The sequence below is a fragment of the Nipponia nippon genome, unplaced genomic scaffold (genome assembly GCF_047370975.1).
Source record: "Nipponia nippon isolate SJK-2023a ecotype South Korea unplaced genomic scaffold, ASM4737097v1 scaffold_4, whole genome shotgun sequence".
Lineage (NCBI taxonomy): Eukaryota > Metazoa > Chordata > Aves > Pelecaniformes > Threskiornithidae > Nipponia > Nipponia nippon.
This window is the reverse complement of record NW_028262358.1, coordinates 7,143,199-7,167,986: the sequence shown is the minus strand read 5'-3', so window position 1 is coordinate 7,167,986 and position 24,788 is coordinate 7,143,199. Positions and strand designations below refer to the sequence as shown.

Here is a 24,788-nt window from a genome sequence, read left to right as displayed (position 1 = left end):
GATACAATGCTGCCTCTTGCCCCAACCCTTTTAATCAATTTGATAAGCAAGCCAGATTGTATGCCAATGCTTCCAACAATTAACTTGCAAGAAATCCTGTGATGAACCTTAGTCTCTTTTCACACTGATTTTATTATACGCGCAGATCTTTACACTTACTCATATACAATTTGAAGATAAAACACTGCCAGGGTAGCAGACAAACCAATGACCTAAATGTTCCAGAAAATTAAAAGATATATGCCTTAGCTGTCCTGCAAGGCTCGCAGAAGCAGGAAGAAGTATCACCAAATAACCCGAATTCAATAATTTCCCAGAAGCACCAGTTCTCCTAACCTTAGGGAAATTCTGGTGCAGCTAGTAAGGGAAAATACATCTCTCCAGCAGCTAACTACAAACGGAGAAAGTGGGATGCTCAGGAAAAAGAAACCATTGAAAGAAGATTAATACACTGGAAGATATCTATGAAGAGAGGGGGCAGAAGATTTCTCCTCTGCCAAGGAGTACCCCAGGCCAGAGGGTTACAGATCCATCCTGTGCTAATGCTTCCTTTCCGCTTTGATCACAACCACCGTTATTTTTTTATTTCTTTTAAATACTGGCTTTGAAGTTGTCAGTTATGGGAATGAAATAAAAGGATGTGTTACAAAACATCTCTTGATTAGCCATCTGACCAGCTCAGCTTCTTTTAAAGTTATGCAAGAGAAGCTGAGCAGGCCCTCAAGCACAGGATGCTCGTGGCCTTAACTGGAGCCTGATCAGATTGTTCTCTTCCTATTGGAGGAGGCAGTCTTGCAACCCCACTGCTGAAATGGTGCTTTGATAATACCTTGTGGAAAATTGGCAAGAGCAACCATTTAATGTCACATTTCTGCTTTTACTGTACAGCTCTTATTACTTTATATGCATTAAAAATGCATGGCTCCTTATAAATCTTTGATTACACTATGCACTAGACCTGTTACATTTTTCACCTCCCTTCCAGGATAAAATCTACAAAATGCACATATGCCATACAGGACATGGGATACTTTGCAAATTTCAGCACAGGCATTCATTCAGTGGAGAGCAGCAGCTGTTCCCAGGAATGGTACCAAAAACAGGAAGGCAGAATTTGTCCTTTTTAGCAAGCAATTATGTTGGAATTGTGAGAGGCAGTCTCAGTGTTTCAGGGTGGTGCGTTTGGAGGCTGAGGTGCCCTCTGTCTCTCATTGTCCCTCCTCTCGTGTTCCCGCTACGAGAGAGAGCGTGACTGGAGACTCCTACCAGATGAACTGTTATGACTTTTTTTTTACAGCTCCAGGCAAGAAAAATACCCCATGAAAGGGACATACTTGTCGGGATAGCCAAGTTTCCTAAAAAAGTGAAACAGTAGCCTACAAACCTACCTAGTAGTTGGAAGGAAGCGCTCATAAAAGACGCATAGCAGCTACTGACTGCATTTGTTGATCCTACCTCCTACCGACAGCTACTCTGGACAAAGCCACCAATGTATTGCCCTATTTGCAAGTGTTCTCCACCCATCTTACCCTTCAGCCCTACTCCTCATATCTTCTGCTGCTGCAGCCCCACTTCCATGTAGCCATCACAATCCTGTGCTGTTCCTCTTGCCACCCAGTCCTCAGCAATCAAGCACTACCATCACAACACCTCCTAGCAAGGCCAGGCAGCCTGTATTAAACTTGCTGCAGAGACAAGAGCACCCCTAAGGAACCTCCTTACTCCCTGAGAAAGGAGAGGTGCAAATCATCCCAAGGCCCATGAAGCTGCAGAGGCATCCTAAAAAATGGTTTGATAAGCCGAGAGAACAAGGCACTTAGCAAGGGGAATGCTAAGAAGAGGAAAAAGCAAAAATAAATGACAACACACAAAGCAAATATTTTGGAGGTATACATCACGCTGCCTGAAAGAGATCCCACTGTAATTCTTGCCACGCCACCTGTTGCCTTGAGACTTACCTCAATAAAGTAGTTGTGCCATTGTCCAGTTTAAAGCTGGTTTTGGAAGAAGGAGGTATTTCTCTGTCCATGCTTATTTTTTTTTCCCAACAGAGGTAGTTTGACTGCATTTAGGAGTCTGAAATAACAAGACAAAAAAACACCCTGACTTAAAGGAAGGGGTGGGAAGACTTCTTCAATCACTCAGGTGGTGGTGAAGCAAGATTTGCACCTGGGCTGATTACTCATTAGTCTGCAGCAGGTCCTGGTAGAAATGCCCCACTTTGCTCTTAACCCTTGCAGTACTGGCACCTTTCCTGGCCCACTTGGTGTCACCTCCTTGCTGGCTGCTTCACCACTCTAACATACACACACTGCTGTGTTTTATGCTTTAAAATAATCTCCTAGTGCTTAGGTATTGTGCAGATTACAGCTAGCAGGCTCTAAGGTTTTTCAGTCTCCTTTCTTTTTTAAGCCGGTATCAGGACAGCTGCTCCTTGGAACTGCCTGTTCCATGTATCAGGAGATTATGAAGAAAATGTGTTATTTCCATGAGGGCTGAGACTGCCATTTTCTCCACTTACTGATTTTTTTTTTCCCCTGATCTAGTGCATTATATGAGCTCCTCTCTCAGTTTCATTTTTTACAGCCATGGTTTAATATCCTTTAGAAAATGTATGCATTATTTAGCATACCGCAGAGTGAGGACAGGCCAGGTGTGAATCATTTCACATTGCAGAAAAACAAGTTCTCTTTTCTGTATCATTATAAAATCCGCTTCTACAGAGAGCGTTTCTCTACAGCTAGGCTACAACATTCAGTTACCTTATGACCCTTGATAAATATTCAAAGATCACTACACCAGGATTTCCTCTGAAAGGCAGGGTATTTAGAAATAGGGACTAGTCAAGGTTAGGGGAAACAGTTCTATGTGAAGCTTGGCTTCTTCAACAGAAGATCAGAATTTCTCAAGAGTTAGAGCTGAATATTGAGACAAGGAATAGCTTTGCCTCTGGTTCCAACGCTATCTGAGGAATATCAGTTATCAAAGAGGAAGAAAGACACAATTTTACCAGGAGTGATAATGTGTTATAAAGTGACAAATACTTCTTTTTTTGGACTTGGTGAAACATAGCAGATACAGAAACCACCTGAAAGGTAGGTGACACTATGCAATGTTGCCATGCAGGCACAGTATCACTCCACCTGTGTCAAATTCACCTTGGATGATGTTTCTTTTTCACCACAGCATTGAAGCTTTCCCCTTAAAAATCCACTTTTTCATGCTTTCCTTTCATTTTCTCCCCAATTAGCTTTTTCAGTGGAGTTAAACTGGAGGCTAATCCCTTTGATTTGAGGGTTGTCTACATGAAGGTACTTGAGAGAAATCAATTCAAACCAATTACGGGTTTAAGCTCAATGCAGAGGAGTCAACCTGCATGAGTCCACCTTATGGATACCTGTTCATAGCAGCCTGACCACAATTAAGCAGAGTTTGTTTCCACAGAGGACAATGCAGGCTACGTGTGTGGGATGCACCTGATTTGTCTGGGTGCATTAGCTGTCAAACTTTCACAAAACCTGCAATAGCCCGTTTGCTCAGGACAACCTCCCCATGATAGCACAAAACCTGCCCCTGCAAGCACTGGTTTGTTTACCTCAGTGCAGACATGTGCTTCAAATAGTTCTATACCTAAATCAAACGGCAGTGCCTTTAGTTCCCAATGAGCATCTACCTGGAGCATTAACATGGCTTACCACAGTATAAATCTTAGTTCAGGCAAAGCATCCCTGAGCAGCCAGCCTACGCTCTCAGGTGCTGCTACTTCATGTGGTCAGGAGTAGCTGGGTTGCAACCTGTTGCTTTTCATTTTCCTGAGCAGGGACTAAGGCCGTGAGTGCAAAGTGATCTGAAAGGCCACTGTCCTCTCTCAGATTGATAGGGCCAACAAGGGAAATATGTGCGTGTGTGTTTTAGAGGACAGATTTAAGCTGCTGGTCTGTTTTCCTTGGCCACAAAAAAGCCTCAGTGCCATGTCCAAACTGTTTCAAAATGCCACTCCATTATTTGCACACAGGAACCTAAATAATGTGCACTATCTAAAGCTCTTCTGCACACTTCTGCTCCCGAGACATTCCAGCACCAGAGATGACTACATAAAGCTTCTTCCAGCCATCTCCCCTTTTTCCCTTTTCAGGGGAGGCCTCATCCCTGCCCACTGGAGCTGCTTTTTACAGACCACCCTGTTACAAACAGCCCAACGATTGTGTCTATAACTGGGGAACTTGGCTTTCGACCTCTGCTCAGAGCACTGCTTCCCCACTAGTGCTGAGCAATGCAGACAACATGAGCAGACTGCTCATGGATCCCGTCCTTCCCCAGTGAGTGTCTTCGCTGCCAGGTTACAAAATCACACACCAGCTTGTGCCCTATTTTTGGCCCGGTGTGTTTGTTTTTTTCTGTACAGGAGTTGGGCTTGCACAGGAGGAGGACAGAGCCAGACCTTACACACACCCTGGGCACCTGACTCAGACATAAGGCAAGGGACTGAAGTTCCTCTAGACAAGAGGGGAGATGAACCCAAGTCCTCTACCTCCTTGGAAAGAACACTGACCACTAGGATATTTTAAATTGGAAAGTACTACCTCCTCCATCTCCTTCAGCAAATAATAATACAGTTACATGTAATAATTTAGTTTTGTAATAGGAAATATTAACAATGCCAACAACCTTTCATGCAAGACCTCCTAAAAAGAACTTTTATGCTTTTAAAAATCAACAACCCAAAAATTAAATGGGAGGTTAATGTGATCCTCTTTGTACAGTTGAGTCTGCTACATATGCAAGCGCTTTGTGTCACTTTTTTGTACCAGCATAAGCATATGGGATCAGACACAGACGAGGAGTCCTGAACTTTTCTGCACAGATGAATTAATTCAAGCTGAAGCAGCAGCACAGATCTTGCACTAGCCAGTTCAAAAATAGTAAAGAAATCCCTTTTCTACATTTAGCACTGTGTGGAAGGGATTATGTGTTCATTGATGAGCTCCTAGGCTAGCTAAAGTTTTACAAGAGCTATCTCTCTTTATTTCTACAGTCAAAAGGGTGTAGGAGTTTTGAATATTTGCACGATATTATCTCCCTTTTTGCTTTCATTGCATTCAGGAAGGCTGGCTCCACTAAGTAGCACGTAAATCTTAGCTGTCTGTAATCTGTAATAGAAAGATGTTTTTGAAAAAGGGTTTCTTGGCAGACTATTATCCATTTTGTACCACTTTTTCTTGCCTTGTTCTGTCTCTTTTTTCTTCTATGAGAAGGAAACAGGGATTTTTTTCCTCTCTTTTTTCTTTTTTCTGGCCTGATCTTATTCTTGTGGCTGATACACAAGAGCACTGATACAATGTAGTTTTTCATTTTGGCAGCTTTTTTTTAAATGGATTCCATAGCATGATCTGACCAGTGACAAATGACCCAGCACTTCGACTTGGCATACTAATGCTGAATTATCTGGCTTCCTGGGGTCTGATGGAGATGCAGTGAGAATTAAAAAAAATTACTGCACAAGAGCAGCGGTGACTGATGTAGGGTCTGCATGCTGAGCTTTTGACCTCAACCGTTTCTACAGTAACTGTGCTATGTATTGTGCTTTCTATTCTCAGACTCACATTGGAAGCCAATTAAATTAAAAGGCTATTCAGTTCATTATATTTGTCTCCAGGACACTCAAATAGAAATGCAAACGATTCCTGTTCAGAGTTTCCCGCATCACAGAAACTGATATTGTACTGCTAATTTGTGATAACAATATAAACCAATATGCAATCTGCACTGATTTAAAAGATGTGCATAGGATGTACACTGAACTTACGGCACACTGATTAGGAAGATCATGAAATTAAGCCTTCCGAAGGGCACTTGTTTCAAACCCTCAAGGCAGCTCTTTTTCTTGGTTTAATCAGATAGCTAATCATTGTAACTCACACTTTCCAAGAGCCAGATTCATCAATACTGGGAAACATGGATTTGTAATATTGAACAGTTACAGTCTCAGGAAAGCTTGGTGAAAAAAAAAAAGCTGTAGAACGGTGGTCGGTAAGCACTTTGCTGCTTTATTTTTAAATAAATGGAGGAAATGAGAGAATATTTCCTACTAAAAATAAAGCAAGAATCATTTGAGGACCGATCCACCAATTTGAACAATAAAGAAACATATTCCCAAATGTGCGGTTCTCTTAAGAACTGGTCTTATCTCCAGCTCAGTGAGAAATTAACATTTTTGTCAAATCACAGAAAAAAAATGGACAGGAAACATTATTCTACTGCCTGTATTTTTATTCTAAATTAAGCTTCTGGTATAGTTCCCCATGTCACTTAGAGTGATAGTAATTTCTGATCTGGAGGAATGACCTTCACATTGAAGGGAAGAGAGAGGACTTGAACACCATCCTGCAGGATACAAAATAACAGCCTGCAACATGCCATTTGTAGATCATTTTTGCAGGCTAGCGACCACAAATTGAAACTTGCCTATCATCAATGGCAGATCAAATTTTAGGGCTTTTACAATGGTCATGGTACTGAAGGCTTGTTGATAGAGTAGATGTGGGCTTCTAATGGAGGCAGCAGCCTTCATTGCAGTTTATCTAGACATGGCTGGCAGGATATAATAAGCTAAACAAGGTTGAAATGACAAAAATGTCTCCAGGCTTATGAAAACCTGGAACACTATTTCTAGGAAAACCTGGCAGTTTAGATGAAATTGACAAACACTTAACTCCCTTTTCAGATAGATGAAATCATTCTGGGCCAGAATCATTCACCTGCAGTGCTGAAACTCATGGACCTTCCACCAGGGGTGAGCTTGAAGACAGTTCTCTGGGTTGAGAAAATGAACTTGCTTCCCCCAATATGATTAAATTAGTTTTGTTTTTTTCCCCTCCCTGCCTCTCAATAAAATTTCAATCAGTTGTTGAAGTACTCAAGGTGAAAAATTTAAAGTGAAAAACTTAAAGTAAAAAAAGGTTTCTTAAAATGGCTTGGAAATAGAAGCAAATATGAAAATTTCATGAAGGACACATGAGCATGTCTAGTTATCCTCTACTACAATAACTAGAAGGCACTCAATAAAATGAAAGGCAGCTGATCTAGAGATGACTGAAGGAGAGGATCTTTTCAACGGTGTATTATTAGCCTGAGGATTTTATGCCACAGAGTACCAAACAGGCCAGCAGTTTAGCTGGCTTCCAAAAAAGCGTGAAAAAACCCATAATGTATTGCAGCCAAAACAGCAGGGGCTTCTGTATGTGTGCACATATGCATATGTATTTAATATATCAATTTAATAGTAATAATTTAATATTTAACAAGTGAAACAGCAGAAAGCAAGCTCTATACAATAAGGGACAGAAACTCTGTGCAGGCACATTTTTCTATAAATTGCCCTGCTGTAAAGTTTCTGAATTTGAAAATCCATAGGTCTATCTGATACGGAGCTTCCAGTCTTTCTGTATCCTTTGTTGCCTAATTTCCTTGCTTTGAGACAGTTTTCCTTACTATTGTAATTCCGTTGCAGAACACTAACCTTGAATTTGATGCAACAGTCATGGGGCAAAACTTTTTCTTCCTACCCCAGTTTTACAACTTAGATGACGAGGTCTCCAAGAAGGAAGCTCTGTCTTTGATAATTTTTGTTTGGTTCTCTAAGTATAACAACCGGTTTCTAATAAAAACTCCAACAACTTTTTCAAAGCTTTTATCTTTCTGTATGACATCTTCCAAACTAAGCCTTTTCCTGAATGTGAGCTTATTTGAAAAGACAGGACAGGAAGAGTTCATCCTGGATTTCTCAATTCATTTTTCTTAAAGACTAATTTTTCTTTTTTAAAAAGAAGGTACTTTTGGTGATTAGAAAAACCTGGAGGGAGAAACTCTAAGTGGAACTCATTGCTGCAATGTAGTTGTGGCCAAAGACTCAGCCAGATTTGAAGGAGGACTTGATTTTATAGAAGCAACAACATTCAGTTACAATAGCTGATGATAAAAAGAAGTATAATGGAAGGAAAAGAAAACTTGTTTCATGTAAGAACTTAACATAAAAATGCATTCAGGACAAGACCTGATTAGGACAGATTACCTTATTTTTTTTCTTTTTATAGAATCATAGAATCTTGGTTAGAAAAGACCCTTAAGATCATCGAGTCCAAGTGTTCTGCACAATCACTTCAGGCATTTTGTACTGTCCAGTGGTATGAGAAGACCTAAGATCTGGAAGTTTATTCCTGTGAAAGCAACAGAGAAACACACTTTTAAATGTGGAAAAGCACCTGACCATCCTGATAGCTCTGGATATTGACAGTGTTAGCAGATACTGTACCATGCACATATTCTATTACGTTATTCTGCTTTTGTATTTTTGTTAGGACAGAAAATTAAGTACTTTTTGCATGAGAGTCCTGAAAAAAAGGAGAAAACAAAAAACAGACTCGATTTTCTCTGCAAATGTCATCGTTTTTTAAATGCAGCTCTTTCCGAAAATAAAGAGCATTATAAAGAAAACAATTTTTGGTAAAGAATAAATCAATGGGAGTTTTTCCTAACATACTGCAGTAGAGTGGCTAATGTGCCCCAACTGTGAATAGACATTCAATACAAGACACCAGCTAGTCTACAGTAACCCACTTAAAAATCCCAACATCAGGGACATGGGGTTCCCAGCACTGGCAGTCTCACTCCACCCAACTACTTCTGCTGTGTCTCAGGACTTGCTAACATGGGCACAGCCAAAGGTGAGTAAGGAGTTTCCATGATATGCGCAGACAAGAGAGAAAGTTGAAGACAGGACATCTCAGCCCAGCCCAGCCCAGCCCCACAGAATTTAATACAATCAGAAAATCCACAAGCGTATGCTTATTCTTTAGGTGTGGGTTTATTGGGTTTTTTTCATCACTGCTGAAGGGCTTGAAACTCACAGTATTATAGGGCTTGTATCATTGTTATACAGGTAATATTAGCATATTTTATTATTTTTTTTATTGAGGGTTGACCTTTAAAGGTCCTTTCCAACCCAAACTATTCTATGATTCTATTATTTAGAGCAACATCTTGACTCAATTAAGTTGGATGAAATCTCTAGGTGCGCTTTTCTGCCTTCACCCTGATTTCCACTGCGGCAAAACCAAACCCAGATGAAGAGGAGACCAACAGTGAGAAGCACACTCTCTCCAAGGTTTATTACTTCCACTGAGAATGAGGTGGAGACCAGTTCTTCCCCACATGCCCAAAAGATACTCCACCACCTTTGTATATTTGGCATAAAGGCAACTGTGAACACCCGGACCTGACCTCCGGGACGAGGGGTAGCAATCAGGGGGATGCAATGTACTCAGGAAGGGGAGGACTTAAGATCTATAAAAATCATCAGGAGACAAGCACAAACAAATTACAACACAGTGAACATATTGTGAAGGGCAACTATCCCTATGGATGCTTCCCCCTACCAAAAAAACCCACGAAACCCCCCCAGCTTTTATTCATTGAAACATGGTAACTCCTTTTAGGCACTGTTGATTCACATACAATATACACAAGATGGTGCTGATAGAGAAAACCTATTTCTTACTAAGAGTAAATTCAGCAGGCTATTCTGTCCAAAGCACCAATCTTTGGTGATACAGAAGTAGGACAACTCTAAAAACAAGCCTTCTTGTAAGGAAGATTAAAAAAAAGTCAGTCACATCTTCAATAAAAGCTTACTAAAGAATAAAAAAAGTCCCCTGAGACTTAAAACAGAAGCTTATAACGAGGCCCTTCTTAGTTAAAGTTATGGTGCTTTCCAAGGAAAGATATGGAGAAAGATATGGAGATAAAAGGAGTATCACTGATAATTTTGTTAGTTCATTTGTATAATTAAAGGTTTAAGCTATGATGATCAGCCATGTCCTGGCTTGAAATAGTCAAATGTGAAGCTCTTGAGTATTCAGATTTTAGGAATTAGACCAAAAAAAGTTTCAAAATTAAAGGGTATTTTGACCAAACCTTTAGTTTAAAGTCTCTCTCAGGTAAACCTAAGTGAATTAAATATAATTTTTCGTGACTGATTAGAGTGTACATTTGACCATCAGTTGCAGCTCACATTCTGCTACCTACCAGCTGGAACATTGATGAGACTTTTTATAACTTTGTTACAGCTACCTTGTGGAACAATTTAATTGTATAAAATCTTATAATACAGATGCACAAGCGAAACAATACCAGCTGCTGGCTTCTGGTCTTGTCATGCTGCTTTACCCCTTTACTTCTCCCTGTGCCATACAGCACACCCCCACTGCACAGGGACTGCCTTTGAAGGATGCTATCTGCAGGAACAAGCTGATTTTTTTCTGCCTAACACCCAAGATGCACAGTCCCTGAAGGAGCAGTAGAGACACAGGGCTTCAGAGGCTCAGATCTTTCCGAGGGAGCCTCCTGAGCAGAGATTCTCTGATAATGTAGGGATTTTTTTTTTCTTTTTGGTGAACAGATAAGTTAATACTGAGAGGACAATACCCACCTATCTAACTGCTTGAAATGATTCTCTTTTCCAAAGAAGAATTCTGCAAGGCTCTGGCACAGGGCTGCCATCTCTAGCCAAAGAGCAGAACAAGCCTTGTCTAAATTAGGCATTTGGATTTTCCGGATAAAACGGCTTAATGTCATCTTTGTCGTTGGCTCTACAGCAAAACAATGGAAGATGAAGCAGCATTGCAAACAAGTAAGGTGACGCAGCTCATCAACATGCAGCGCTTCTTACTATGCAGCACACTCGCAAGTGCATCATATTTGAATGGTACCATTTATCTTTATAGCCTTCTCTTGCTAGACTGTATTTCATTTCTTCCTTTGTCTGACCTGCAACTCCTCTGCCAGAGGTGGTACAGAAAATATGCAGCAGCAATGGGAAGGAGAGCAGAGGCAGAGAGAAGTATCAATTTATACTGCAGACTTTGTGACTAATCGCTGAGTAGCATCTCTTCAGAATTAACATAATCTCTGAAAGGTTCCCATATGTTTGAGGCTGACTGTGTGCATGTATGCTAATCAGCTTCAAATTATAATCAGGATATTAGAACACAACTTTGCTAAGCAAACGGCTGAGAAGATCAGCAAATATTCGTCAGTGAGAAGAAAACAGAGCTTTAGAGGGGAGAATCTGATTCCCATCAGCTTCTGGCTGATCAGCACGCAGCCTGGGGAGGGAAAGAGCCCTTGCAGAGGGACCACTGAGGGCACTAGGCCAATGGGACCTCTCCCTCACGTCCGAGGAGTGTAGCAGCCAGGCTTCGTCTCTCCTGTTTCCCTCCAACAACAACAACCGCAAAAAATTACTTACCATGCAGAGTGGCTGTTGTCTAGATAAAGCCCCCTTCCCACAACTGGTGAGAGGATTTTTTTTTTCTTGCAAGCCCCCAAAATAAACCATACAAGTAGCCTCACAGAGCAGCAAGGTGCCAGGTGATTCAGCTTTTCTGCACAGCAACAGCAGGTCAATATGCTTCACTCCTAACAGGCTGGCATCAATCAGTCTTCTCCCCCTCTAGGCCCGAGGACTCCTCTTTCACAGGACTTCTCCAACCCCAGTAGTGCAGCCCATCATGCCATGGGCATGCAACCACAGAGATCGAGTGCATACACTCTGCACGCTGTCTGGGCTCTGTTTGCAGCAGCAGCTACGTGCAGCCTCTCTCACATGTGCATACCTTACATGACACAAACAGATTTGATGATGATAATTTAAACCTCACATTTCTTCTGCTCTCCACTTGGTCCCTTTCTTTGGTACATCCTGGAGGCCTCTTTGTAGGAAAGAAGAGGTGTGGAAGTACCTAACAAGATATTCATTAAGACCAGATTTTGATAGAGATAACAAGCCAAATCACTCCGAAACTTCTGTTTCTCAGCATCCAGGTTTACGGATCACTTTATTTACAGCTAGAAAAATTACCTGCAGCAGTATTGCTGGGGAGCTAAAGCCTACAGTAACATTTAGCTTCCATTTCAGCTACTCTACATTGAATATTCCCCTTGGAAATTCAGAGAGCCACTACATTGTCTGTTACATGTGTTATATAAAGGCAATCAGAATGAGGTATTTGGGCACTGACCTGCTTGATTTTATTTTTCGGTATTCTCTCCTTCCCATCCCCAACACACATTTGTGAAGCATGAAATACATTCACCCTTCCTGACTCAGTTCTATTCTTTTTCAATCCTGACAGAACACTTGAGGTTGGTAAGTGAACTGTGCTAGGCTGGGTCATGTTTTCAAATGAAGAAAAAACCCACAACCCAGCAGTGGATTGATATAATTTTGCTTTCATAGCTGACAATCATTTTTCATCATTGTTTCAAGCAAGAAAGATTTAGCAATGGCTGCATAAAACTTCAGTGGCACAAACCTTTGATGTTCTGTCAAGCAGCTTTGTTTTTTTCCTTGTCATACACACTGCAGCCACAAATTACTCCCTGGCAATCCTAGTTGAGGATTATGAAGATTATTAGAAAAAGCTGAGGTTTAAAGAGTTATTAAAAGTACCTTCTCATTTCAGCAACATGCGAACCAGCAATTGTGTTCTTCACAAAAAGCCTGATTTTCTTATTTTAACGTGCTGCTGATTTTTCTCTCTCAACTTGATCTCTTTGGCTGGGCATTTTCACCTCAAATTCCAAGTAATCAAACTGTCACGAGCATCGCCTACTAAGAGAAAGCACTGAAACAAACAAAAAAAGAACATTAGCAATCTGCTTGTGAGCTGCAAACACATGCACAGAAGCTGAGGAGAGCACATGTTTTTCTGAAAGGCCAGTTGTGCTAGTTGCAGTGTGAACTCCACAGGATAAAGCTATATGGCAATATAGAATTAGAATATAGAGTTCTATTTTATTTTAAACTTCTTCCCTCATGAATGGACATACCATCTATTTCACTACTAATAAAACAAAGCAAAGCTAAGCGCTCTGAATTCAGGACAATTTTTTGCCCTGGCTTAAGCTCCATGGGGCTGTCCAGAGGTTTCTTATGGATGCCAATTTAAATCAAACAGGTAAAATGCAACTGACTTGTCACCACAGAAGTTGGTGCTTAAAAATCCACATCTTGTCCAGGAAAGCCTTTCACCTAAACAATGTGTACTCTTGCTTTTTTTTTTTGTTTTGACTTGCAGTTTTACTTCATCAACAGCATCTGCAGATCACTGCATTCTGTATTTTGCAATGACACTGGATCTCTGGATAGAGGTACTGTAGACCCTTGGAGCATGTGTTCCCCTAACTACAATTGCAGGTTTGGGGATGCAGGTCTCTGAGATTTTTGCTTCATGACTACAAGTAATTTTTATCATCCAAACAGGCTTTAGTTGTAAGATGGGGGTAACAAAACTTCTCTAAGCAATTGATCTGCCCAAGGTTACGTAAGGAGGGGAGGCTAAAGAATATCAGTGTCTTCCTCGGATGCTAGAAGAGGTTTCTGAGGCTTCCTCAAAGCCTTGGAAATTAATACTAAAGATCGTTATTAGGATCTTTAGATTTGAGAATGATGCTTAGGCTCTATTGCAAATATTTTACGGGAAACTGCCCTTTTTGATTAAGCTCTAATACAATCTAGGAGGAGCACAGCAGTTTGATGAAGGGATGGGAGGGAAGGAAGAGTAACAGTAAGTCAAAGAAATAGGCTTAGTTGTCTTACAAGATTTGCAGATGAGTGTTTCGTACACATAATCACATGCAGGCAGACAGATATTCAGATCCCCAAAAGCTGGGTTTATCCAATGATGACAGGACTGGGTAATTCACTCCAAATGCCTCCAGTTTCATTGCTCTCAAGATTTAAATTGACCTCTTCAGAGACTAGACAGTGAAGAAAGATCAAATCAAACAAACTTTCCCTGTCTTACACCTTAAGAAGTCAATGAGACTATACACGCACCGTTTATGTGATTACTTTTTGGTGTGCTAATGCTCTCACTTCTTTCTCAGCATTTAATTATCAAATACCCAAATGAACTCCTCAGGATAAAGCTACAACTCAAAAATTATTCACTGAAAAGAGCTGTTGAATAACATGACACACACACGAATCCATTTGTAGATAAACCCCAATCAGCAAAATTCATTGACTAAATTATACGTGGTGAATTATTCACCCATCTCGCCACACAACTTTCCCCCTCTCCTCTTTAGACAAATTCCTAAAATGATCAAAATGCTGATCACAGCCCAACAGTTTATACAGCCTCTTGCCTGTACGTCTCCCTTCCAGTTTCTTCCCCCCGGTGCTTTAGTAAGCAAACCCTTCCGGTTCAGTAATTTGGCAAACCAGTGGAATTTTTACTTGCAGTTATATAACTGCAGCAAGGCACTCCAGTCAGTAGGAATGCCATCCAGGAGATTCACAGCCATAAAAATGCATAAACAGCCACTGCTCCCTACCATAGGACTTCTATTGGATATGCAGTCTGTAGTTCTGAACGCTTTGATTTATTAGAGTGAGAAGCAATGTGAAAACACTGTCAGGCTTCTGGAGCCACTGAGACTGCTCCATTCACATCATGCTCACGAAAAGCACAGGAATCTGGTAGACTATAAATTAGAAGATCCTGGAGGTGTGGGGTGGGAGGAGGAATCATGAGGGTAAACTTAGGTTGTGATTAGCTTTATATCCTGAGAAACATTAAACAAATTCTGGCTGTTTCATGACTTACACCTTCCCTTTCCCACTGTTCCTTTATTTATAACTTTCCAGCAGAAGTGCAGACCAACACTCCCCCTGCTCCTGGCTTGCAGCCACTCGGGCCAGCAGGATCCGCCTGCTCCGTCGAGCTCTTTTTGCCATGTCTTCTTTGGAAACCACTTATTAAGGTCTTAGACCTGATGTATTTTTAATTCTGCTGTGAAGGTCTTGCTTACAGAAGGTGCTGCTTTGGCTAACAAGGCCTTCCACCCAGCTGTGACCCCATACCACTCTCTTTTCTTCCCCTCACAGCTACTGTAATCCCACTTTTTGAGGGATCGCTTTTACCCAAGAGAAGTGAGCTCTCTTTTCCCACTCAGTTTGCACAATGCCTGGTTTATAATATTAGTATAACAGCTCTGTATTAAAGGGTAAACTGCAGCCACAAAACTCATGCTGCATAGATTTCTAAACCCGAATTAGCCTTCAGTCTATAGTGACAATTTGTATTAGATCCCATGGTCCAAGGCTTTGTTGACAATTTTCAGTCCTGAACCAGCCCCATAACTTCCTTCACATCTGATACCCTATTTCTGGAGTATAAGATTCTGAGAAGGGCCAGCCCTCATTTTTGCTCACATTCTGCACACAAGCGTGGAACCACTGAAATTCCCTGCTTTCCCATCCCCATCCTTGCAGGCTTCACAGCCAGGTGTGAGACTTCCTTTTAGCTTACCAGAACTCAATGGTGAATCCAGCTGGTCCTTTTGCAGTAGCACTGAAAGCTGACACTACCAGAGAAGCCAAACCAAAGTCAGAGTTTAGAGCCAGGATACTCTACTATACCAAATGCTTACAGAAGCTTATACAGCAAGGAAGGCTTTAAGGAGGAGAGAAAAAAAAAAAAAAAAAAAAAAAAAAGTCCATATCAGTAAAAAAACCTTTTTACCTCATTTCCTTCTTACTTGTTTTAGAGGTTTCTCCAGCAAACTTTATGAACTATTTAATCCTGATTCTTTTCAGCTACAGAATATTCTTAAAGAATTCTTTTTCTTACTGTAATTCTTTACACAAACACCACCATTCATACCTTCAGCTCCTCAGACAAAAGGGACCTTTTCAGCAGAGTACGTTGGACTAGACCTCCTTATTGCAGAGTTGTCCTTTTAATATGTTTCCTTGGGCTCACTCCTTGGTTGATGAGGTAAGAGAAGGCAGGTGAGACTGCAATTTTGGGAGGGGCAATTGCCTGCAGCCCTTAACTAGTCATTTTGCAGCTAACTCTCTGTAAGGCAGCCCTCTTCCACATGGTAAATAGGCTTATTTACTCTTCTCACATCTCATTCCTAATGCTTTCAATGTATCCTAAGTAGACAAGCAACCAGCTTCTGTCCTTGGATACCAGCCAGTTCTCCTTGACTTCACCAGCATGTGTAGACTATCTGAGGAAAGGATTTAGCTCAGTATAGTATTTACACTACATGCTAGTCATTAAAACCGCCACCAGCTCCTGTTTCATGAGCAAAGATATAAATTCCAGGTCATTACATAAACTGACTTTATAGTGCATTTGCAGAGGCCATTAACTCAGCTACAGCCCTCTGCTCACCCTCCAGAGGAGGAACAGGGACGACATTTTCTGAAACAGCAATGTCCTACTCTCCTCTCCTGCAGAGGTGCTGGTATGAACCAGGAGGAACATTGCACATCTCACTCACTGCCTGGTCCCCAGTAAGAACTTGACCTCGATTCTGTGGTGCACCAGGAAAACCAATTTGAGATCTTGCAGCTGAGCCAACTAACATGAAAAGGTGAGAGAGTGCCTTCTTGTGAGTAAGACTGTGCTACAGAGCAGAGTCATTTCCAGGACTGTCTCAGATGTCCTGTGCCTCATTTCTCCATCTATAACTCAGGGCTAATACTTCTGCCTCACAAACAGGTGATAATGAGATGAGAGATGCTCAAAGATTAAGTATAGTCCATAAAAACATGACAAGTTTAATTTGGTATAAGCTGGCAGCAACTTTAAAGTTTCAAAGGCAATTCAATTCACAGTTTTTTAGTGCTGTTTCAAAATGTTAATGCCTACTCTGCTACTGCAGTTTGCTTTGCAAATCCACAGCTGTCAAACAGAAGTCATTAGGGGAAGGGGGAGAAGCTGGAGTTTTTGTAAGAAATGATCAGGAGCAAATTAATTCATGTTGGCTATGAATTTTGCATCAGTAGATTTCAGCGCAAATCCAATTGTAGTAAACAGTTTATATTCCCCCTCTAGCTATTGTTTTGAGCTATCTTCAGATGCATATTGACCTCCCTGAATTGCTTTATAGGCTGTTCACATTGCAGCTATTTTCTTTGCAGCTGATACCCCAAGGCTGGTATCTTCAGGCTAAAAACTGACACTGTGTAGAGCTCATGTATACCAACTCAGTGGAGCTGTGCTGATTGATAGCTGAGGGTCTAACTTGTAATTAAAGAGTAGAAAAACTGGCTTCTGAAGAACAGTTCTGGGATGAAGGTAGAGTCTGCTATGAACTCGATGGCTCTGGAGTTTCAGACAACGGCTTTTAAAATTTTCTGTGCAGGGAAACAGCCTGTAAGAGGTACCTGTTTCCATCACCTAACCAGTCACAACTTATTGCCCACACAGTTGTGCCAACAAACTGATCATAGGGTGATCCTATACATGAAATCAGTAAAATATTCCAAGCTGAAATTAAAAAAAATTAATTCTAGGTCATTTACCTAATCCAGTTACAGCGCAGCTCCGGAAACAATTTCATGACCACAGACAAGGGAACAGGAGTGTGTGAAGATCCCTAAAATTATGGAGACTGTTTTTGGAGAAAAAAGCCACTTTTGGTGGCTTTCCCAGCAACCAGTCCTCAGTGAGATCATCCTCACCTGCTAAAGCGAAAAAAGCAACTGATGAGAGCCCTTAGCCTAGTAGTAATCAATTCAAAAGAAAAAAAAAAAAAAGGCATAATAGAGGCCCTCCTCATGACATTTACTCTTCAGGGCTGCATGTCCATTGTTAATAGCCAATAAAAAATTCCTTCCATAAATTCTTTGTGCCATTTTCAATGTCCTTCGTACTTCTGGTTGTTGGCATGCCAAAGACCTCTTCTTGCCAGATCTTCTTGCCAGAGCTTTAAATAATGCACAGACACACAACTCACTCCAACTTAGATTTGACACTTTTCCTCAAGATTAAATGGACTACTCGCAGAGACAGACAACTCACTAACTTCAAAGTTCCCTGTCTTAGCTAACAAGAAACAAATTGCTTCCCCAGTGACTCCTCTCAAGGGAACAACGCAGGATAAACCTGTGATATTTGCATTAATTCGTCTTTAAAGTGGAATAGATTCCATTTCTTTAATATATTTTCACATTATTTAAATGGACTTGTTTTAAAAGCCAGTAACATGTTTGCTTTGGGGATATTTTGCATTTATATTTACCTTTTGGCTGGCAGTTCATTTTATGGGAAGATCTGTTGAAACTAAAGCAGTTGAGGATTACAAAGATTTTAGAAAGGATTTACATCTGAGGCCACTTTGATCCTGATTTTCAGTAATGCTACTTTTCTCTGTTTAGTGACATTTAAGGATATTGGAAATCTTTCAATGACAGAGCACACCAGCGATCTTGGCTGCCTGAGGAAAGCAGGGCTTTACCGCGCTTGTCCTGATACCTGCTACCTATGGAGCGGTTTTGATCAGCAGATATCAAAGCACTTTGCAGAAGCAGTTGATTTCATCCTCCCATTTTTGCAGCAGGGGAAACAGAGATATGGAGGCGTGAAGGGAACAGTATTGTGTGAAAGCCAGTGGAATAAGGGTTGATTTTCTTGTTTGCACACAACAAACACCATAGATTACAAGGTGTTTGCTCCCCCTGTTCTCTCCAGTTACGTCAAAGTACTTTGAGACCATTACTAAGGTATTCCTGCCCTACCTGGTCTTGTTTTAGGATTCACTGTCCAGTTACCTACACTTCCCCCTGCTGCTGGGGGAGCTCTGTAGCAGAGCAGGTATAAAAGGGGACCACGTATCAGTCCAGTGCACAGTCACCATCTTTTAGTTTAATCTGACAGTAAAAGTGGACTTTAGTAAAATGCTACCAATGGAAGGACCCGAGGCATGATTCAATTCTGGAAGGAAGAGTGCATGTATGTGCAAACCTGTAAGATTGTGTAAGTTCAGACATTCATCAAAGTGAAGAAAAACCTTTCTGTGGCTCAACCGCCAGCCACCTCTTCAGCCCAAAGAGCTTCCAGGCTCCAGGCACTCTCTCATAAGGATTGCTGTCCTAAGGAACCAGAGCTGTTGTGCTGCTTTCATTGCTGACCTAATCCACAGCAGCAACGCTCGGTGTCACACAGTGTCAGCGATGACACCCCATTGCCTGAACAGCTGCATCACTCCTAGCCTTTGTTTTATCTTCTGATTAGCTGCAAGAAATTTGCTATCACACAGGAATCATATTGACTCACATTGCATTGTTTGGGAACAGTATTTGTGCAAAGATTCACTTAAGGCAGACATGAGGTTCTGTATTTTTTAATAAAGTTCACAATTCAATATTATGACGTGCTGGGTGGAAAAAAGAAAATCAACACCTTGATCACTAGGTAAACGCTTTTGAGTTCTTTACTGGCTTTAAGATTTACTGTTTAGCCACTCCAAATCCTATCATGTGCAAATGTTTCCTATATTAACAGGAGAAGAGTGATTTGTGGGCAGTGAATGGGAAACAGGACATCAATTTAACAGGGCCATTTGGGGTTAGCACAAAATGACAGAACAGCAGGAAGCAGTTAAAAGCTTCCCCCCCAGCAATCAAAGCCCTGCAATTTTGAGTCTTTTCTTCCAATCAAGTAGTGTATTGATGAGAAACCAGTTCTGATAATGACCTTTGAAAGATCTCATTCTGCCCTTCTGGGGTAATTCATTTCTCTAACTGCGGTGTCCTAACAGGAGCTCAGCAAAAGCACGTCATCTACACAATCACTTGAGCAGCATGACAAATGGCAGAAAACAAGGGTAAGAAATTTCTTTTCCCTTAACTTGTCTGACTTTTTTTCCTTTGAAGGGTCCTGATCTCGGCCTGATTATGCAAGTATTGCTTTTTCTATGTGCATCTTCCTCTCTCCTACCTGTCTGTCCCAGCTCATTGAAATTATGGATACACTCTCCTTATTAATTCATCAGTCTTACTGTAACCTAATGCACTAGTTCCTTCCTGTGTTGCATATTTTTAAATTTGCCTCCCAGATCAAGTCATACTCGCATTTCCTTTCACGCTTTAGTTCAATTAATTTTTGGCAGTGCTGAAAAGAAACTCTTCTTCTTACAAAGGCAGACACGGAGTGAGGAATGCCAGCTTTCCTAGGTGGGAAACAGTAGGTGTTTGCTCTCAGCCCTTGGCAGTCATATTTCATTACATGAAAATCCACCTTCAACCAGTGACGCCAAGCCTGCCAGTGCAGACTGCATTACTGGAAAATGCTAGGAAGGCATCAGAACAACACAGTATCTTTCAGCTGATTTTATTGACCATTGCACAACTTGCCTTTAGAGCTCCAGTTTTCAGTTTTAAGTCTCTGCCTTTTCCCAGTACCCCAGAGCTAGCGATATCCATGAGCATGGTGACTGCTCTTTTGGGGAGTTCTGCTTGTAAAATGGGAACAAAAATAACTGCCATGAGCTGGTAGGAACCCCAACTTTTAAATATCTCATGTTGCACTTCAATGATTTTGAAAGCTCCTAATACCAGCTCAGAAATGCCGTGAAATGCTAACCCAGTATGAACACACTCTGTCAGTTCATATTTGTTCAGAACATCGGCAGGCTTTATGGCAGATCTGAGATCATCCATCCCCCCCACAGCTAGCAGAAAGGTGGCACAGAAGCCACAGGACTTGCAAAGGCTGTCCTGTGTGCCCCAGCTAGTTCACCAGAAAGACAGCACATTGAGCCAACGCCTGATTCACATCAAATCGGCATGAGTGTTTGATAAGTGAATACAGCACCCTGCTACTGCCGTCCTTGGAAACACCATGGGGGTGCAGGGAACGCTTCCTCTCCCAGCCGTGTCTTGGGACTCCTGCTCTCTGCCGGCTCTTTGCCACCTTATTAAGAGCCAACGAAGACGGCGTAGAGGGGTTAAGGAGAGTGTTTGATATGACAACTACAGGTTATATTTGAAAATTATTTTCCTAAGCAGGGTCACCCAATCTGCTCAAGCCCTGGCACTGAGGAGGAAAAACAGCTTATGCAGGATATACTGTAAAGAAACTACTATATGAAGCATGGAGGACAAAGGCAAAAACATGTATGGGCTTTATTCTAAGGCAGCAAAACAACTGCTCCCTTTGTAGTGTCTAGGACAGTCTCAGGCATAAGCAACTTTTAAAAATAATTTAGATAGCTGTCATGACTATATTCTTACCTTGTATCTGTTGATTCGGTTCCTGTGATGCCTGAATAGTTCTCCTGAAGCCAGTTTACTGTCTATTGTCTGTGCCTGATGAGAGCTGTCATTTCTGATTAGATACTTTTCCTCTGTATTCCACATCCCTCACCTTCATTTCTCTCCCTCAGCATCACTTCTCCCTAAGCAGTAACGGTGCTAGGGATGCAAATACCACTACTAGCATGCCCTGGTGGGTAGGAAGAAAAGCAAGAACATGTCACACCTTAGCTTAAGACTGCAACCAAAAGGCGATATCCTCACATCTGGAAGTGCCTTTATATTGTGCTACCCCCATGCTCTGGAAGTTCTGCAGGATTTCTAAGCTAAATGCACTTCCTTGGTTCTTTTATTCATAAAAAGTCCCGCCTCAGAAACAAGCCAGATATGCCAAGCTCCAGCTCTCTAGGAATTTATTTTATTGCATCACAACTTCCTAAGAACAAGGCATTAGAGAAGCAAGCAGGTGTTTCCATGCATGCTTTTAAGGTACACACGAGTCCGGTCCCCCACTACCTCCCCCGAGCCCCCTGGGACTGTTGACTTTGTAAAGACAGGAGCATGAATTAGCCTTTGCAGAATCGCAATTCTTATACCCTACAAAAAAAGTGAATTAATGCTCATTTTCCCTTCTAAGCACAACCAGCAATTGGCTGGAAAAAGCGAGGCTAGGGAACACTGAAATACATACACACACACACGTAAGAATTATCCTGCCCTCTCCTGCTATTCTAGGTCAGTGTTCAGCACATCCAGGAGAGCTTGCGCTCACCAGAGCGCTGGGTTGTCCCACCCTCACTCAGCCAGTCCTTTCCATCAGGTGCTCCCAGTCCTCTCAGTCTCAGCACACAGGGAATCGCTGGGCTTTGACCACATGGAAGCCTCTGGCACAGAGCAGGAATAGGCAGCTCAGGGTAGAGGAGAGCTGGAGACCCTCACAGAATAACAATAAAACGCAAAATGGGATTCACAGTTGTGAGAAATCACAAATCACATGCCATTCAGCAGCCCAGCTATAACCTTCCATCACTGAGAGCATTATGATGCAGGATCCCAGTTCTTTGGCTCAAGAAATCAGCTTACTCGCCAACAGCCCTGCATCCGGGAGCTTCCCCTGCTGCTTTCATGCAGTGGTCCCCCATTGCATTTTATGCCTTGCAGTTCTACATGGCTACTGAATTGTTAGACATGATGTCCAGCACATGGCTGCTGTCAGCATAAGGCAACACGAGGTGTTTCCCCCTCAAGGAAATGGAAACCCTTCCTCTGTACTTACCCACAGCATCACCACTGAAGATATGTCCCCATGCAAGCCCTTGTTTGTTGTTAGGCTAAAACCAGCCATGGCTATTTTTGAAACGCTGATGCTCCCCAAGCAGCACTTAACATTACTGTGAAGCTTTAAAATGAGATCTAGAAAATTGCAATTACTAGTATCTGTTCAAATGTAAACCCTATTGGACCAGGATGGAGGATCCCTGAAGGCCAACTATGTTATCTTTGTCTATAGAAAACAATTAGAAAGCTAATTTTAAAATGCTACAATTAAAGGCTTAATATAAATGCATTTCTGATGGCATCAACAAGCTCAGCAGACTTCAAGAAGCTCTTTCGAAATACCAGTGCCTTCAAGCAAAATAGCTGGTTTTGTTTTTCTTTCATACTGAACAGACTATGGGCAATTGACACACACTTTCTAATCTTAAAAATACTTCATCCATACTATGCAACTTATGTGCTATGAATTCCATACACAGATTGTAAAAATCTACATAAAGCCTCATATAGATTTACTGTTCTGCCTACAGATTCATGGTTGAAGATGCATACTAGTAGAAAAGCTTGGGGGCAGGCACATAAAACCTGATGAGCAGGAGTTTTGTAAGATTTAATAGAAAGGTTTCTACCTGTATTTTAGATAATCAGATTACAGTGGGATTTCAAAATTAGTTTCCCTTTCTTGGGCAGTTTTATGTTGTGTTTTAGGAATAACCACACAAATTGAACACTGCAAATGAAAATCCTGGGTTTATTGAGGTCACTAGGGCAACTCCTACTGATTTCAATTCGGCCAAGGCCTCGCTTTATGGGGAAGTCTTGGGGAGAAAATAAATTCAGACTTCTGGAAATGGAGCAGCATGCCAAAAAGCCTTTTCTTAGTTTTATTTTGAACATGGTTATACTGCCATGTGAAAAAGCAGCTCCTTTCATTGCCTTCAGGAAATCAGCAGGTATTCCTGCTCCCATTGATTGCTTGCAAGCTTGGTAGAATAGGCTGGCTTAAAAGTCTCTGCTTTTCACAGTGGCCAAATACCACTGATGGGCTGAGTCCTGTCTCACCCCTGTGGCAGGACCTCAGCTTCCACTGAGTGCTGAGCTTGGGAGGTCCAAAAAGACCCTCCTCTTTACAGCAGCCCCAGTTGCCTTCTTTAAGGAGGTGCAGGCCTGTCCTGGGCTGTAGGATAAGTAATCTTGCCTATCAGAGGCCAAGAAATCTTGGATTCCTACTCCGGAGAGCTGAGCACTCACAAGGAGCCTGTTTTAGATGGGACCTTGCCTTCATGAGAGGGAGTGGCTGTCAGCTCCTCGGGAGTTTCCAACTAAGTGGGAACAGAGAGTCCTTCTCCACCAAGCAGGATTTTACCTGTGAGACAAACAACTGAATTCAGCTCTTGAAGTCTTCTTCCTCCCAAACCCAGAAACATCCTATCACTTTTTTCCTTCCGCTTCAAACTCTTTTTTTTCCGGTGTGCATACACACATGCTTCTCTGCATCACCAAACACAGCACAAGAAACTGACACAGCTCTACCCAGCATCAATTTCCAAAGCAAGTGTCCTAGCACTTCTGTCAGATTTCAGCCAGAAAGAGAGGATAATGTCCCCTTGGATGAGATAGGCCACCCTTTATTCATCTTGTCCACTTACCTGTTTATCAGAGAAACCAAGGCTGCTAGCAGCATCGATCTCCTCTAACATACCTAGCTAGACTGCTACCACCGATGTGGTCCTTGCTGCACCACATCACACTGGTATCTACCACACATTTAAGAGCTGGTATCGTTAGTACAGAAGAAGGCATAGGACAGTTCCTGATTGAAGCCAGTTCCAAACTAATGAGAAGCTCTGGACAAGTAAGAGAACTTGGATCAAGAACGTAGCAGTGTGGTGGCAAGTATAGCAGTAAGAATTCTAGAAAAACAACTTACCAAAAGTGACAAGTTTGATGCCTGTAAACATGCTTTAATCAGAATTTTGGATGAAGTCTGAAGGTACTGTTTTTACTGGGGAAAACTTCCTCAATTAAATTTCCATGTCTCTATATCACACTCTGGAGTATTTCTTATCATTAGCTAGTAATATCTGAAAAGTCTGGGAGATGGGTATCATGGAAGTGGGACTTCAGCTTCATGGACCATAAAAGTATTTAAAATGAAGTTTCAAATCTCCTGGAAGAAAATGGTTAAGTAAGAAAACAGTCAGAATTCTGAACAGTATTACATAATTAACTTTTCAGCAGACAACAGCCTCTTGGCACTAACCATGTCCTTTATTCTGATATATCAGAGACTGAAAACCATGGCCTTTCCTGTGCCAGCTGTCTTTTAGAATAAACACGAGACCCTCCCCCTTCATCTCCACATAGTTAATAATATTAATAGAACATTAAA

The 24,788-nt window shown here is 41.6% G+C and overlaps 1 long non-coding RNA gene across 1 annotated transcript; it reads right to left on the bottom strand.

Annotated features, from left to right (window-relative positions):
* Nucleotides 1-1,976: 1,976 nt before the first annotated feature.
* On the bottom strand, nt 1,977-15,802 carry LOC148053086 (uncharacterized). Its single transcript, XR_015708996.1, has 6 exons — nt 15,732-15,802; nt 15,378-15,521; nt 13,658-13,818; nt 12,509-12,683; nt 8,072-8,216; nt 1,977-2,076 (listed from the first exon to the last, which is right to left on the bottom strand). It is a non-coding gene; the product is annotated as an uncharacterized LOC148053086 (long non-coding RNA).
* Between the last annotated feature and the right edge of the window lie 8,986 nt (nt 15,803-24,788).